The 12,693-nt window shown below is 49.8% G+C and overlaps 1 long non-coding RNA gene across 1 annotated transcript in view; it reads left to right on the top strand.

Moving 5' to 3' along the window:
• The first annotated feature begins 230 nt into the window (after positions 1–230).
• The window catches only part of LOC133775686 (uncharacterized), a 53,820-nt gene continuing 41,357 nt past the window's right edge, over positions 231–12,693 (top strand). The window contains exon 1 of the long non-coding RNA XR_009868299.1: positions 231–296. This is a non-coding gene — a long non-coding RNA (uncharacterized LOC133775686). The remainder of the gene's footprint in view (positions 297–12,693) is intronic.

The raw sequence follows: 12,693 nt of genomic DNA, 5'->3' as shown, positions 1-12,693 counted from the left end.
AACTGCTCTAGCCGTGACGGGGCAACCTATCAGGAAAACTCAAGAGAGAAATCCTCGTTCTGATTTCTCTCCCTGCTTTCATCGGTGGTTGGATCAGCTTTCTGGCAAAGGTAGTCAGGGAAAGTAATCAGGCATCTTTGGGGATGTCACAGCTGAGAGCGGGGGCGGGGCGGGGCCCTGCCTGCTGTGTCACATGACACAAACGGGCCCGTCCCGGGGGCACGTGGTCAGCAGCACGTGGCCGCGGGGTTATCAGTGCCGGCTGTGCACTGGCCGCGGTAGCTGCGGATACCCAGGTAGGGAGCGTGGCCTGCGGGAGTGGGACGCCGGAGCGCGTTCCTGCAGTTTCTTGGTGTTTAACCTTTGTTTCCTTACCGAGTCCCTTGGTCTGCATCTGGGGGGGGGCGTTGCTGAGGAATTCTGTCGTAGTGCATTAAGCAGTACGACAGAAAACGTGGCGAAAACGTGCACTTGGCCACGGGTTAGCTTCAGTTACATTGACTGGCTACTGTGTCCTCGTACGAAGCTGCGACATCCTAATTTCTAAACAGGGTTGCGGCGCGTGCGTGCTAACGTGTGTGTCAAGCAGGATCCCAGGAACAGACTGCTACATGCCTTTAATCCACAGAGCACCTGTTGAACGCCAGCATTGCAAGGAAAACCGTCCTTAACACTGTTTGTTGACCTAGAGTTGGTGATAGCAGAAATGCACGTTGAGTAATGCAAGTATTACTCTAATGGGCTAATTAAAGGAGCAGTTTCAGAACTGTAAGATTTCTGACAGGCAGAGGCTTCGCTGTGGAAAAGATAGACCTCAACCATAGTTAAACCTCAACCATAGTTAAGGCAGGCCTTGTTCATGGCTTACAGATAGCCGTTAGGTTGTTGAGAAAACCTGGGTCAGGCTGGAAGAAAAAACACGGAAGAAAACAAGTGACAGTTCCAGCTGCCGTGGCGGGTTAGTGTGTCTGAAAGACGGCAGCGACTCTGTGAAATGGGGAGACCTAGTGAAGGAGTCTGCACAGTTCAGGGAGTGGCCAAATACGATAGAAAACGCGCCCCTCGTCTCCCTCCCGCAGTACATACATGCATACATATAAACATGCATGCACACATACAAGCTTTGCCTTGCCAGCATCCCGGATCAGAGTTCCCGAGTTTGAGTTCTGGCTGTCACCAACTCCAGGTTCCTGCTAATGGCACCTTGGAAGGCAGCAGATGGTGGTTCAAGTCCTTGGCCCCCTGCCACCTTGAAGTCAGGAGCCTGGAACCTCATCCCAGTCTCCCAAGGGGGTGGCAGGGACCCAGCACTTGGGCCATCCTTTGCTGCTTTCCCAGGCGCATTAGCATCCACTTTGATCAAGACACAAATTGTTGGCTTCTGTTTTGTCTGAATCTCTTCTAGTCGTCTTGGGACAGAGGAGTGAATTTCAGGATCACTGGGACTGCCGCCAGGGGGCGCCCGGCCACTGTGCAGAGAGCGCACGGAGCTCCTGCGCTGCGAACCGCGGCCACCAGGGGGCGTCCACCCTGTCTTCTCGGAACCGGGCGGACCGGCAGTTCGGTGCGCGGGGGTCTCTCCCCTGGGCGGACCGGGAGTAACACTGGGGAGGCGCCTCAGCCTGGCAACAGCTGGAGCCTGCGGCCACAGCGGGACAGGGAGCTTCCTTCTCGGGAGCAGTTCAGGGAGACGCCAGTGTTGCTGTCGGTGGAGGGGATCCCGGCCCGCCTCAGCGGGGTCCCCGAGGCCGGGAGGGAGCCGGGTCGCCTCGGGAAGCCAGGGACTTGGGGCTACAGGAGGCCGCGGAGCCGAGGCCGGGCGGAGACTCCACCTGGCCTGGCCGGGAGAGGCTTGTGGGTCAGTGACAGGGAGAAAGACAGACACAGAGATGGTTGTCCATCTGCTGGTTCGCTCCCCAGAGGCGCCCCCGGCCGGGTCCAGCGGGAACCCCGGAGCTCGGCCCCCGGCCCTGGAGCCCGCACCTGCGCTCTCCCCCGGGCTGGAGCCAGGAACCCCGGAGCTCGGCCCCCGGCCCTGGAGCCCGCACCTGCGCTCTCCCCCGGGCTGGAGCCAGGAACCCCGGAGCTCGGCCCCCGGCCCTGGAGCCCGCACCTGCGCTCTCCCCCGGGCTGGAGCCAGGAACCCCGGAGCTCGGCCCCCGGCCCTACAGCCCGCACCTGCGCTCTCCCCCGGGCTGGAGCCAGGAACCCCGGAGCTCGGCCCCCGGCCCTACAGCCCGCACCTGCGCTCTCCCCCGGGCTGGAGCCAGGAATCCCGGAGCTCAGCCCCGGCCCTGGAGCCCGCACCTGTGCTCTCCCCTGGGCTGCAGCCAGGAACCCCGGAGCTCGGCCCCCGGCGCTACAGCCCGCACCTGCGCTCTCCCGGGCTGGAGCCAGGATTTGACCCCAGGCGCTGCGGTAAAGGCTGCCACCCAGAACCCCGAGCTTGGGTTTGCGGACGCTGTAAGACATTCAGTTGCATCGCTCCCAGCAGCCTTTGGTTCCTGCCGTGCCAGTGGCAAAGGCACATTTTTGCTGTCCGGGAAGTCGGTTGGATTGCCAGCGTGTTTTTAATGGGGCGGAACAGACTGTGAGTCTGCAAGCAGAGACGGGTGAAACACGAAACTCTAGTAAGCTTTCGTGTAAGCCACAGTGTGAATTGTGTTCCCCCTGGGCCCTGGGCTTTGTGTAAAATGCGCTCGGGTAGAGCCGAGCGAACGCGGAGGTCCGGGGAGAGCTTTGCGGTGCGTGTCTCTGAGGATCCGTCTGTGCAGCCTTGTTATTTCAGTGTTGCAATCGGACGTCTGCAACAAGCACCAGGGTTTACCGGTTTTTGCTTCCTGTTGGTTTTAGATTTGCACAGCAACTGTGGAGACGGAGCCCTCTCCGTCCAGTCCCGTTCAGATAACCTCTTTGTGTGACTGGCTTTCTTATCAGAATTTTCTTTACTTTCCTGAATGTATAGAAAGTGAACAATGTCCTGTGTTTCATGGGTACAGCTTCCCACCCTCCCTCCTCCTCCACCACTCTTCCTCCTCCTTTTCTTCTTGCTTTTTATTTTATTTATTTGGAAGAGTATTGAGAGAGGCAGAGAGAGAGAGAGAGGTTTTCTATCCATTGGTTCACTCCCAAAATGGCTGCAATGGCCAGAGCTGAGCTGATCCAAAGCCAGAAGTCAGGAGCTTCTTCAGGATCTCCTATGTGGGTGCAGGGGCCCAAGGACTTGGGCCATCCAGGTGTGTTAGGGAGCTGGATCAGAAGTGCGGCAGCCAGGACTCAAGCCAGCGCCGGTATGGGGTGCCGGTGCTGCAGGCCAGGGCTTTAACCCACTGCGTCACCGCGCCGGCCTCTCTTGTTTTTCTTACGGTTTTTACAGTGACATTCAGTTTCCTTCATGGTCATGAGCTCATCCCTCCACTAAATAAAGAATTCAACAAATAGTAGGTAGAAACCAGTAACCTCTTCATAGCAGCGCCTTTAGGCCATGGGAATTGTGAGCCACCGGAGCGGGGGTAGTGAGAGCCCCGTCTGTGTTAACTGGGGACCCCCCTGCTGGCGCTTGGCGTCTGCGGCGGGAGGGGCAGCCGGGTGCTGCGGTGCCTTTATCCTGACTCCCTGTTGGTGTCCAGGGACCTGGAGAACTGGTCGATGTGGGCGGTTTCCCCCAGCGTTTGGGTTGGAAGTGTGTAGGGAAACAACTTTGCTGTTTTTACAGACCTTGGTGAGTATACCCGTGGATGTCTTCCCCCAGGCCAGTTACACGCTCTGCTGTTGACGGACAGCCCTGCTACTGTTAAGTTTTAACAAACTGACCAGGTGATTTTACACAGCAGTGTAAGTACAGGAATGCAGGGGTGTAACTGTTGGGCTGTGAGTGACACCTGTCTCACACTAGGAAAACTGCCAGCACGTCGTTCCCGAGCGGCCGTGCTGTCCTGCCTCCTGCCGGCGGCGAGCGAGGCCGCCTGTGCTTCTCTTCTGGCTGCCACGGCCGTTCCGTTCCTGTTGTGGAGTGTGGCGACCCCAGTGTGCGCAGTGCCGTCTCCTCGGGGTGTACTTCCCAGTCTCCCAGTGGCACACAGTACGGGCCATCTTTCCACGTGATGATTCGACAGTTTGATATTTGCTTTGGTCGGCTGTCCGTGTAGTTATCTGCTTTTGTTGAGTTGTTCAGTGTTGTTGATTTTTAGGAACCTTCGTGTATTTTGAATATGCACTCTTTGTCAGATATGGTTTTTTTAAAAAAATATTTATTTAGGGGCCAGCACCACGGTGCAGTAGGTTAATCCTCTGCCTGCAGTGCCGGCATCCCATATGGGTGCTCGTTCTAGCCCCGGCTGCTCCTCTTCCAATCCAGCTCTCTCCTGTGGCCTGGGAAAGCAGTAGAAGATGGCCCAAATGCTTGGGCCCCTGTACCCACATGGGAGACCCGGAAGAAGCTCCTGGCTCCTGGATTCGGATCAGCGCAGCTCTGGCTGTTGTGGCCAATTGGGGAGTGAACCAGAGAATGGAAGACCACTCTCTCTCTCTCTCTCTCTCTGCCTCTCCTTCTCTCTCTCTGTAACTCTGCCTTTCAATAAATAAATAAATCTTTAAAAATATATTTATTTATTTACTTGAGAGGCAGAGTTACAGAGGGAGAGACAGAGAGGTGTTCCATCCACTGGTTCACTCCCCAAATGGCTGCAGCAGCCAGAACTGGGCCCATTCAAAGCCAGGAGCCAGGAGCCAGGAGCTTCTTCTGGGTCTCCCACGTGGGTGCAGGGGCCCAAGGACTTGGGCCATCTTCCGCTGCTTTCCCAGGCCAGCAGAGAGCTGGATAGAAAAGGAGCAGTCGGAACCAGAGCTGGCACCTATGTGGGATACCGGCACCACAGGTGGAGGATTAACCTACTGCACCACAGTTTCCGGCCCCCATATGGTTTCTAGATAGTTGTTGCATCATCATTTTAAGAAAAGACATGGGGCAACAGCATTGTGGTTTAATAGGTTAAACTGCCACTTGCAATGCTGGATCCCCATATGGGCACCCCCATTCAAGTCCTGCTGCTTCATTTCCAGTCTTGCTGCCTGCTAATGCCTGCTCAAGTCCTTGTACCCTTGCACCTACATTGGAGACCCAGATGAAGCTCCTGGCCTTGGCTTCAGTCTGTCCCAGTCTTAACCATTGAGGCCATTTGAGGAGCGAACCAGTGGATGAAATATCTGTCTCTCCCTTCCTGTAACTCTTTCTAATAAATAGAATAAATCTTTTTTTAAAAAGTCGAGTCATAGAATATATCCTGGGTAACGTATAGGATAACATATAGGATATATAATGTGCAACTATTTTCTTCCATTCTGAGTGTTGTTGTGACACAAGAGTTACATAGTTTGCCTCTTCGGATTTGGTTTTCTGGCTCTTGGATCTCATTAATCCTTTGGGATGTGTGAAGTGACTGTCTTTGTGGACAATGACTAATGGCTGGAGGTTCCCAGACAGCCCCAAGCTGTATGGTTGCCATGAGAACCAACCCTCTGATTCCAGGTAAAATACTTTAAGCTGTGCCCCCAACCTCCTATCCCCGACTTTTATGTAGGGTATTGTGTTAGTCGTTAATGGCCAATGAGTTACCAAGTGTGGCTATTCAGTGATACCTCCAAAGAAATCTAAAAGGACAGAGTTCACATAGCTTCCGTGTTGCTGAACAAAACAGGTGGTGCTGGGAGGGAGGCTGCGTGTGGAGGGCATGCGAGCCTCATGCCCCTTCCCACCCACCTAGTCCTGTGCTCCTGTTCTGGCCGTTCACTTGTAGCCTTTAACACAGCCCCTGTAATAAATCGGCAGTTGTAAGTAGACTGTTCCCCTGGGTTTTTCGAGTTGCTCTAGCAGATGATTGAAACTGAAAAGGGAATTGTGGGAATATCTGATCTGTGGCCAACTTGGGTGAGAGTTATTGGTAAAGTGGAATCTTGGGTCTGATAGCGGAAGTGGGCAGCACTGGCGGCCTGAGCCCTCCCCCTGCGCTGGTGCTGTCGCCAGGTAGATTGTGGCATCGTTAGGTTAACTCCAGGACTCAAGCTGCTGTCACAGAGTTTCTGTGTGGAGTGTTGGTGATGTGGGAGAAGTGAGATTTAATCCTAATCCAGGTATTGTCTTTTACTTAAAAAAATTAGCATTTTAAGCACAGGCACATATATGGTGCACAAAGTGATAACGTTTACTTAGGTCCTTGGGCCCCTGCACCCGCATGGGAGACCCGGAAGAAGCTCCTGGCTCCTTCAGATCGGCACAGCTCTGGCCGTTGCAGCCATCTGGGGAGTGAACCAGCAGATGGAAGACCTCTCTCTCTCTCTCTACTTCTCTCTGTAACTCTGTCTTTCAAGTAAATAAAATAAATCTTTTAAAAAAAGTTTACTTAGAAGGTAAGAAGGCAAATACACAAACACACGTGGCCATAGCTTAAGCGTGGGCCAGAGAGAGAAGGGGGTGGGGGAAGTTGAGTAGAGAGGGGGTCACCCTCAGCACCTTCTCCGGTCCATGTCTCCAGTGGAGGAGAGAGAACACTTGAGGCGGTGTGGTCACCTGGAAGATTTGACACCTGCTTAACAGGTCATGCGGAGCCTAATGTACAGGGTCAAGGCGACCCTTCCCCAAGTCCCAGATAAGCATAAGGCATCCTGGGAATGGGGTATTCTGACAGGGTACAGTTACATGGTGCAGGGCCTAGTGGTTTGTGACCTCCGGCTCAGCTAGCTACCTTATTGCATATCAATATGAAAGAGGGGGCAGGGGAGGACACGCACAAAGAAGCTTGCATCTTTTTGTTGATGTGCCAAATGCCTGATGTAGTGATGGAGGTGCTGAAGGTGGGAGCCAGAAAATTCATCTGGGTCTCCCACATTGGTGGCAGGGAAATAAGATGGTTTTCCATGATCTCTGCCTCCCAGGGTTTGGCAGGAAGCTGGAGTTGGGAGAAGGATGTGGCCATCAGTCTCAGGCGCTCCACTGTGGGCCACAGGTGTCCCGACTGGCGCCTTAACCACTAGGCCAGTTGTCTGCTCTCAAGATGCTGTTCTTCTGTTTTCGTGGCATTGGCCCATTGTCAAGAATCAATTCACCATAGGTATATGGTTTTATATTCTCAATTGAATTTCATGAATCTTTGTTTATGCCAGTATCATACATCCTTTGAATTCCATTGTTTGGTGTTAATATTTGTAGTTGGGAAGTATGAATCTAATTTGCATTTCTTTTTCAGGATTGCTTTAGCCATTTAGTGTCCCTTGAAATTCCATATATGAACTTTAGGATAATTTTCCCAACATATGGCCTATGGTCCTTCAGGTGAAAAGAATCACATTGAATCTGCAGATTCTTTGCAGTTCTGCAGTCTTAAATTTTTTTTTTTTTTTTTTTTTTTTTTTTTTTTTTTTTTTACAGGCAGAGTGGACAGTGTGAGAGAGAGACAGAGAGAAAGGTCTTCCTTTGCTGTTGGTTCACCCTCCAATGGCCACCGCGGCCGGTGCGCTGCAGCCGGTGCACCACGCTGATCCGAAGCCGGGAGCCAGGTGCTTCTCCTGGTCTCCCATGGGGTGCAGGGCCCAAGCACTTGGGCCATCCTCCACTGCACTCCTGGGCCATATTAGAGAGCTGGTCTGGAAGAGGGGCAACCGGGACAGGATCGGTGCCCCGACCGGGACTAGAACTTGGTATGCCGGCACGGCAAGGTGGAGGATTAGCCTGTTGAGCCACGGTGCCGGACTAGTCTTAAATTTTTAAGTCTTCTATTACAGGAGTTTTATAAGTCTTTATATCAATTTTGGTTTTCTTTAGTTCAATAACATTTTGTAATTTTCAGTGTGCATGTCTTTCCCCAATGTTAAATTTATTCCTTATTATCACTATTGACATTTTTAAAATGAAATTTTAAAATTTGCATTCTTGATTGTTCATCTTTGGTGTGAAATGGATTTTTTTTTTTAAGATTTATTCATTTATTTATTTGAGAGAGTTACAGAGAGAGGGAGAGACAGAAAGGTCTTCCATCCACTGGTTCATTCCCCAAATGGCCACAATGGCCAGAGCTGCCCCGATCCAAGGCCAGAAGCCAGGAGCTTCTTCTGGATCTCTCACACAGGTGCAGAGGCCCAAGGACCTGAGCCATTTGTCACTGCTTTCCCAGGCCATAGCAGAGAGCTAGATTGGAAGAGGAGCAGCTGGGACTCGAACTGGCACCCATATGAGATTCTGGCGACAAAGGCAAAAGCTTAGCCCACTGTACCACAGCGCCAGCTTGTGAAATGGATTTTTGAGTGTGGATACCGTGTTTGAACTTTACTGAACATGTATATTGCTCTAAAACCATTTCTTTCTTCCTTTCTTTCTTTCTTCCTTCCTTTCTTTCTTTCTTTCTTTCTTTCTTTCTCTCTCTCTCTCTCTTCTTTCTTTCCTTCCTTCCTTCCTTCATTCCTTCCTTCCTTCTTTTTTTCTTTCACATGCAGAGTTAGACAGAGAGAGAGAAAGGTCTTCCTTCCATTGGTTCACCCCCAAATGGCCACCATGGCCAGCGCGCTGTGCTGATCCGAAGCCAGGAGCCAGGTGCTTCTCCTGGTCTCCCATGTGGGTGCAGGGCTCAAGCACTTGGGCCATCCTCCACTGCCTTCCTGGGCCACAGCAGAGAGCTGGCCTGGAAGAGGGGCAACCGGAACAGGATCCAGCGCCCCGACCGGAACTAGAACCCGGGTGCCAGCGCCGCAGGTGGAGGATTAGCCAAGTGAGCCGCGGCAACGGCCTCTAAAACCATTTCTTGTATCCATCTGTCAGCACATTTTCTGTCTTGCCCCATTCCTGTGTGAAGTGTGATATTGAGCACAGAGGTGAGGGGAGCATCCCTGCCCTGCTCCTCACTTTCCGGGAGGACCGCCGAGTGTGATGTTGGCCCTGGGGTCTGCCTGCTGGGGTCTGCCTGTTGAGGAAGTTCTCTCCCTGTATGTTACAGTTACGTGTTTTATTTCAAAGACAGAGTGACAGGGAGGGAGGGGGCACGAGCTTCCATGCCTGATTCCCAAAATGACCACAACGGGCAGGACTTGGCCGGGCCAAAGTCATGAGTCTGGAGCTCCGTCTGGGGTTCAGGAGCCCAAATACTGGAGCCGTCATGCACTGCCTCCCAGGAACATTGTCAGGAAGCTGGATCAGAGTGTGGCGACGGTGGGCCTCAAGCAGCGCACTGTCGTGGAGTGTGGGCGTAACAAGCGTCAGTCAGCTCAGCCTGCGCCACTGGGCCAGGCCTGGACATTGCCTTCTCCGCCGAGTTAGTGGGCGCTTTTATCATGGAATTGTGTCGGATTTGTTCGAGCTGTTTCGGCATCTGTTGGGAAGATCAGGTGATATTTTTCCATTTTCTGTGAACGTGATGTCTCCCATGGATGACTGTTGATCACCCTTGATCTTCCCAAACAGATGTCTTATTTGTAGCATATACTGCTTTACCATACTATCTATTTTTATTTCTTTAAATTTATTGTTCATCTTTTTCAGATCAATATTTCTAAGGGTTTTCGCCCTATAGTTTTCTGTCCATGTGATGTCATGTAGTTAATGTTGTAATAAGAGGAGTGAGCTCAGTAGTGAGTTGAGGAGTAATCACACAAGGGAATTAGGGGTTTGAGTTTCAAAGGTTCATGGTGAACAGATTGATCTTTAACAGCTAGTATGTGGCACAAGGAGAAAAGATAAAAGTACGGTTAGGGGTTTTGAGTTAAGATAAGGATTAGACAGCTCTCTGCTATGGCCTGGGAAAGCAGTAGAAGATGGCCCAAGTCTTTGGGCCCCTGCACCCGCGTGGGAGACCCGGAAGAAGCTCGTGGCTTTGAATGGGCCCAGCTCTGACTGTTGCAGCCAATTGGGGGGTGAACCAGTGGATGGAAGACCTCTCTATCTCTCTCTGCCTCTCCTCTATGTAACTCTGACTTTCAGATAAATAAATAAATCTTTTTTTAAAAAAAGGTAAGGATTAGCCGGCGCCGTGGCTCAACAGGCTAATCCTCCGCCTTGCAGCGCCAGCACACCGGGTTCTAGTCCTGGTCAGGGCACCAGATTCTATCCCGGTTGCCCCTCTTCCAGGCCAGCTCTCTGCTATGGCCCAGGAGTGCAGTGCAGGATGGCCCAAATGCTTGGGCCCTGCACCCCATGGGAGACCAGGAGAAGCACCTGGCTCCTGCCTTCGGATCAGCGCCGTGCGCTGGCCGCGGCGGCCATTGAAGTGTGAACCAACGGCAAAGGAAGACCTTTCTCTCTGTCTCTCTCTCTCACTGTCCACTCTGCCTGTCAAAAAAAAAAAAAAAAAAAAAAAGGATTAGGGTAAGATTTAGGGTCTGAGGGTTAAGGCTAAATGTTATGGTTAGGTTTAGGGATTAGGGTATAGGGGTTAGGGTTAGGATTGGGGTTTAAGTTTAGGGATAGGGTTTAGGGTTAGTGTTTAGTGTTAAGAATTAGAGGTTGGAATTAAGGTTAGGCTTAAGGTTAGGGATAGGGTGGGATAGGGTAAGGGGTTAGGATTAGGGTTTAGGGTTAGGATGGGGATGGGGTTGGGTCTGGGACAGAGTTAGGTTTAAGGGTTAGGGTTAATGGTTAGGTTAGGGCTAATGTTTACAGTTAGGGTTTAGTGTTAGGGTTGGGATTTGGATTTAGGTTTAGTCATAGGGTTTAGGATTAGGGCTAAGAGATAGTGTTCAGTGTTAGGACTAGGGTTTGGTTAGGGCTAGGGTTAGGGTTTTGAGTTTAGGGTTTAGTGCTAAGGTTATTATGTTTTAGGGTAGAGTTATGGGTTTTGTTTTAGGATAAGGTTCAGAAGTAGGGTTTAGGGTTAGAATTAGGTTTAGAGGTAAGATAGGGGTTTAGGATTAAGGTAGAAAAATTAATCCTAGCTCTAATTGTCAGTATACCTATTACAATAATTTTAGTCACCATCGTATTTTTAATTCCACAACTAGACATCTACTCAGAAAAACAAGCTCTTACAAATGTGGATTTGACCCAGTAGAATCAGCACACCTATCATTTTCTTTCTTTTTTTTTAGATGATAACCGTATTTCCTTCCCTCCTCATCTCCCTCCCACAATCACCATCTTTTTATTTATTTATTTATTTATTTATTTATTTATTTATTTATTTATATTTGACTGGTAGAGTTATAGACAGTGAGAGACAGAAAGAAAAGTCTTCCTTCCATTGGTTCACTCCCTAATGGCCGCTACGGCCGGCACTGCGCCAATCTGAAGCCAGGAGCCGGGTACTTCCTCCCAGTCTCCCATGCAGGTGCAGGGACCCAAGCACTTGGGCCATCCTCCACTGCCCTCCCGGGCCACAGCAGAGAGCTGGACTGGAAGAGGGGCAACCGGGACTAGTACCTGGTGCCCAACCAGAACTGGAACCCGGTGTGCCGGTGCCGCAGGCGGAGGATTAGGCAAATGAGCCACAGTGCCAGCCACACCTATCATTTTCAATAAAATTTTTCCTTGTAGCCATTACATTTCTATTATTTGATTTGGAAATTGCCATTATTCTACCTCTACTGTGAGCCTCACAAAGAAATAATCTCAAATTCATACTTATCATAGCACTAATCTTAATTTCCATTCTAGCTGTGTGCTTAGCTTATGAATCATTCCAAAAAGTATTAGAATGAGTTGAACATGATAATTAGTTTAAATAAAATGAATGGTTTTTACTCATTAGATTATGGAATTACCATAATTATCGAAATGACTTCAATCCATATTAATATTATTATAGCTAATGTTTTAGCCTTATTAGGAATATTAATTTTACCTATCATACCTACTATCCTCCCAGTTATGCTTAGAAGGCGTAATACTATCAATTTTTATTCTTGTCACACTTATAATTTCAGATACCCACTTCACACTGTCACTTATGATACCTGTTATCCTGCTAGTCTTCGCAGCCTGTGAAGCCGCTGTAGGCCTTGCACTGTTAGTTCCCAGTGCATACGAAATAGGTTATGTTCACAACCTAAACCTCTTGCAGTGCTAAACATTGTTCTACTCACAATCATACTCATTCCAACCGCATGGTATTCTAAAAACAGTAGAATCTGAATTAACTATACAAGCCTACTAATTAGCATAACAACCCACTACGTTTAAGAATTGAACCCCGAAGATAACCTAAATTTTTCAACAATATTCTCCAACTCACAATGGACTCCCCTACTGCTATTAACAACATGACTACTACCCCTAATAATTATAGTAAGTCAACATCACAATAACACGAAAAAACAAACTTACATCACTATACTTATCTCTTCACAAACATTTCTAATTACAACATTTTCAGCCACAGAACTAGTTATATTTTATATTTTATCTGAAGCAACACTCATTCCAGTCCTGGTCATCATCACCTAATGAGGGAACCAAACAGAATTACTAAGCACAGACACACACTTCCTGTTCTACACTCTAATAGCCTCCTGGCCCCTTTCAGTTGCATTAATTTATATTCAAAACATCACTAAATTTTCTACTGACATACTTTGGAGTTCAACCAATAATTTTGATCCAACACTTTCATTATTAGCATGTATTGAGCATTTATGGTGAAAACACTCTTACCGGGACTCCACTTCTGGCTTCCTAAAGCACACGTTGAAGCCCGCATCACCAGATCAGTAGTCCTTGCA

The sequence above is a fragment of the Lepus europaeus genome, chromosome 17 (assembly GCF_033115175.1).
Source record: "Lepus europaeus isolate LE1 chromosome 17, mLepTim1.pri, whole genome shotgun sequence".
NCBI lineage: Eukaryota > Metazoa > Chordata > Mammalia > Lagomorpha > Leporidae > Lepus > Lepus europaeus.
Note: the sequence above shows the minus strand (reverse complement) of the source record. Positions and strands in the feature narration are given on the sequence as shown.